The sequence below is a fragment of the Lepeophtheirus salmonis genome, chromosome 3 (genome assembly GCF_016086655.4).
Source record: "Lepeophtheirus salmonis chromosome 3, UVic_Lsal_1.4, whole genome shotgun sequence".
Lineage (NCBI taxonomy): Eukaryota > Metazoa > Arthropoda > Copepoda > Siphonostomatoida > Caligidae > Lepeophtheirus > Lepeophtheirus salmonis.
The window spans coordinates 16201671-16206751 of NC_052133.2; the positions used below are offsets into that span (position 1 = coordinate 16201671).

Here is a 5081-nt window from a genome sequence, read left to right on the forward strand (position 1 = left end):
ATATAATTTATTATCTGTTATCATATTTAATTCCTCAAGATAATCTATTTCCATCAAATTATGTAGTTATTATTCATCAAGTCCCTTATCTCCTAAAATTGAATCATTATTCAATATTATTAAGGTCTAATATTATTTTATTGAAAAGTAAGGCTTGTAATGATATCTCAGTAGTATGTGCAATCTACATACATTCTACAGAGTCATCCATTGTATGACGTAGAGCCCAACCCATTGGCTTTCAGGATATAAGAAAATGTACCTGACTCATATACGTATTTAAAATAAACATAGTTGTTTATTTGATCAAATGCCCTTCCCATGACTTTGATTGGTTGATTTTCAACAATGACGTATTTCACTTTAATTATATGGCGTCATTCATGTTTTTTTTTTAGTATGTAGGGCTGAATATTCAAACATGGAGGATAAGAACGGTATTGTTATTTGATCCTACGTGAAAATGTTGATGTATTTGAAATATCATTTATGATGAAACTCTGGAGATCAAAGATTTACTCTAAGTATGGAGCATTTTTGTTGTGTAGTAGTTGGGGGAAAAAATGATGAAGAATTTAGCGGAGCTGTAGTCCAATCTACCCTTTTCTAGCCCAATGCAAGTCTGAGTCATAGTCATATCTGACTTCATATATTTCCGAGTCCGGACTCGAGTAATACAGTTCTGAGAGGATAAAATTATAAGTAAAATAATATATATCTAATATTTTTGGTATTTCATTTTGACTGCACCCGAGTTAAAAAATACAAACCACAAATATTACATTAATTAGTCCCTGTATCTCTGAGTAAGTAGTAAAAAGAAGACATAATTATTTCCTTTGAATAGCTGAGTTGCACCTTGAACGATATGTATGTGAAAGACATACTGGAATCCAAACGAGCGTAAATTCCAAAGAAATCGGAACCCGAAGGCCAAACGACTGTAGTTCTGAGTTAATAGGATTCTGAGTCCTCAGAGTACCGAGTTGAAGTTCAACCTGAGTATTACAATTTGGGATGATGATAGTCTAATAACTGAATATTCCCCGAATGTTTGAAATATCCACGTAGTATTATTGACTCATTTGATCAAAATGCCTAATTGAAAAGTATTATGTGACGCATTATAAAGTTCAAAGTTATATGTACTACTCGTAAATCTATATAAAGAAAATAAAAGTTTTCTGTTTAAATGTATGAAAATAAGGCATTTTTGATCTAAGAAATAACAATGCAGTCATATTGATAAAATTTAGGAGTCGTTTTGAATGTAGCATCGAGTGTGTATACAAGGTGCACTCTATATAGTGGTCCCTGAGTTTTACCAGATATATATTTTTGATTTAAGACTAACTCCCAAACAGTGTTAGTCTCCGTTTTCTATGAACAAACTTAAACGTAGCTACTCAATACTTAAATAAATTCATATATGTTCACTCCTCAAGAATAGTAATAGTTTGAGGGGGAAAACATATAATGTAATAAGAGAGTGAATACTTGAGTAAATGATTGTGCTTTATCTATACACGCTTGTTGCTACAACGACTTACAATTTACATTCAGCTCCCTGAATAGACGCTCAATGCTACATACAAAATGCATCGTGGCATTGTATTGATACGACAAGCTTGTTATTTCTTAGATCAAAAATATATCTATGATATACATCCGGGGTCACTTTATAGGGTGTACCCCGTATATACGCTCCATAATAACCGCTAGACGACTGTGAGATCTACATTGAATACATTGTTATTCCTTTTCCGTCGTTCCCACGTCCGTCTCATATTCCTTAATATATTCGAACTGAATTTGTATTCTATTTAACAATAAAGTTATCTTGAAGAATTTCAAAAATTATATAATGTATCCTTGTTATCTTTGATGCAATAGTCAATTATATTAATTAAATTTAGAAAATAAATATTTTTTGGTTGTATATCCTACTACTTATCATAAATATACTAGAAACTTCTAAATATAGGTAAAAACTTTGAATACCTAGTCAGTCAAATTTTAAACACACTTGTTTCCTTATTTATTAACGTTATGTTAATATTTTTCGAATATTTGCTGTAGTTATATATTGTTAACATACATGTTTATTACTACAACAATTTGAATGTTTAGGTCAACTACGACGTGATCAACTCCTTCACGTCATCACTAGTGATGAAAATAGGTTGTATTTCTTCACTCTTCCGTTTTATAGGAGTTGACAAACCGAAAAGTGAATTTTCCATAACTTATATCCTTAATTCCTGAGGGGTCTACTTCCTTTTCCACTATATACAAGCTATCATTGATATATACACGACTGGATTGAACAATTGCGTGTGCTCATAAAAGACGAAGAGGACCCTGAGGATTTGTTGTGGAGGTAGAATGTTCAGTCCTCGTGAGACACAGAGAGTGGAATTGAGGATCGGCGTCGGAGTAATTATTGCCTTTGACTTGTTTATTTCCTTTTTCCCCTATTCCCTCGTCACAGTTGTTTGTGGTTGATTCAATATATATTTATAATCCTGCATCCGCCCATGAAGATAGGACGGATATTTAAACATAAATATTCGGTTAATGAACTTTCGGACCCAGATCTAAAATTGGAGACAATTATTTGTTCCCAATTTTATAAGTATTTTACCAAAAATTTCGATATTAATAAAACAGGCTCTGGATTAAGAAAACATTTTTCCTGATTCTGAAATAATGAAGAAAAAAATCCATTGTTATTCACAATGAATTGATTCTTATGGAAAAATTTTTTTTTTTAAATCCACAGCTGTTGACAAAAAAAAAAATTAGATAAAAATATCAAATATTTAATTTTTTCTAAAAAAATTTCAAAAATCCACAACTTATTTTTTTTTTCTTTTTCAAGAATTTTTATTTTTGGTTATTTGGAGGGGGGGCTATAGGGGACTTCGTCACAAGAGGATATGCTAAATTAACTTGTATTGTAGACAAAGTTAGAGTAATTAATTTCAGCGATAAATTTGACAATTTCATTTTTTTAAACTAGTTCAAAAGTTAATAAAGCCACCCAATTATTCAGGCATGACTCCATAGAGGACATTGAAAGACATTTGTCTATCTCAAAGATAACATGAATATAAAACAAGTCTTTGTAAATTGAAAATGCGTAAAATCAACAATAGATGGTGTTGCACTCTGCATACGAAATAAATAAAGTAAATATTAGACAAATCCAAAATCTACAATGTACTGTTAGTATGAAACTTTTTTAATAATTAACGGCAAATATTAATACAATAAAATAATTACATCAGGATTTAAATATATCTGATACTTCTAGCGGCAAACTAACAAACACTATCAAATAAAACTCAAAGGAACTTTTTTTTATCAACAGGTCATTTATATACTAAAAATTTATCAACGTCAGTTGCCTAGATGAGCTTCGGTGGTCCGGTGTGCAGGCTTCAAACCTGTAGCTGCTTAACGGCAGAGTGGTTCGATTCCACCCTCTGGGCGTCATATAAACTTTTTGACAGAATTTGTCGAATTTTATATTGTTCTTTTTTCTTCTTTTTATAAGATTTTCTGTAAAATGGTTGCTCAATAAAAGACACGGATCAAATAAATACAAAAATTCTGAGTTGTTGACGTGTAACCTATCATTCATTACAATCAGATTTGAGATTATGGATAATTTGTTAGTTAAGTAATTAGTTATTGGTGATTCCGAAAATGTCTTAAAAATATTAGATTTCCGTAATAAATCAACAACCAAATACACGATTTGGACAAACTGGACCAATTCATAATTTTTGTATGATACCCATATTATCATTATCAATGAATTTATTTACATTCCAATAATTTGCATATTGAAATTATAAAAATGAATTGAAAAAATTGTATTTTTTTGTATATTAGTAATTGAAATAATAAACGGATTTTCATAAATTGTAACAATAAAAAGTCAGGAGCTATATTTCAGTTTCTTTAATTTGATTAATTATTCTGTCAACCCATTTTTTGCCAATATTCAATTTCAGAGGCTATTGCACGTTCCTCACTTCTCCAAGGCATGATAACGACTGACTGTGTAGTAAATAAAAACTTTAGAATTTTGACTCTATAATAAAACTATTTAATATATAATTTGTCACAAATTGTTTTGATTTTTGAAAGAGGGATTATTTAGAATGATTAAAATGGTGGCAGTTCTTTATTTCTACATAATCATATTGCTTAGTCAGTTTAATTTTTTAGTTCACATCCTAATCTTAGTCTTTTTAACTATGCAAAAGTTTGCATAAATTAACGGTCAAATCCATATATTAAGTATATATATATAAAAATACTAAATCATCCTAATTGCATGCCTAATAGCCCCATTATTACTGCCCATAAAAAATCTTTTGAAAATCTCCGTCATAGATGGACAAATTTTTATTTTTAATGATAACTATAAATATAATAATTATCTCTTATTACTGACTTACAAACTGACCTTGGATGGAAATATGTCAGATAATAACATATTCAAAATGAATAATCATTATTAGCATTGTTTGTATAGCCATTGATAAACTCTAACGATCTCCCCTAGAAGTTCATACAATGGAAGTTTGTTTTAATGATGATTAATAGCAGGCATGTACTAGCAGGAGCTCTGTCAGGGTAGGGGCTGGATGGCTGTAACCCCCTCGCAAATTAAGCATTTTTTTCCTTTTTATTAGACAATTTAATTTTTGAAATTATTTGTATGGAAAATCTAATTTTTGGTGAATAACGATAGATTTTTGAAATTTTTCTCCAAAAAATTTAATATTTCAAATTTAATTTTTGAACAGCTGCAGATTTTCAAAATTTGTTTTTTAAAAGTTTAATTCTTTTGTAAACAACTATGGATTTTGAATTTTTTTTCCAAAAATTTATTTTCGAAAAATAATTATGGATTTTTGAAATTTTTTCCCCAAAATTTGAAGTTTGTGAACAGCTGCAGATTTTTAAAATTTTTGACAAATATATAATTCTTTTCTGGATTTTTGAAAGAAAAATTTAAAAAAAATTTGTTTTTGATAATAATTATGGATTTTTGAAATTTTCCT

General features: G+C 29.4%; 1 non-coding gene across 1 annotated transcript; it reads left to right on the plus strand.

The window, feature by feature from the left end:
• The first annotated feature begins 3408 nt into the window (after nt 1-3408).
• TRNASTOP-UCA (transfer RNA opal suppressor (anticodon UCA)) lies at nt 3409-3495 on the plus strand. The gene has a single exon. It is a non-coding gene; the product is annotated as a tRNA-Sec (tRNA).
• Nucleotides 3496-5081: the final 1586 nt, after the last annotated feature.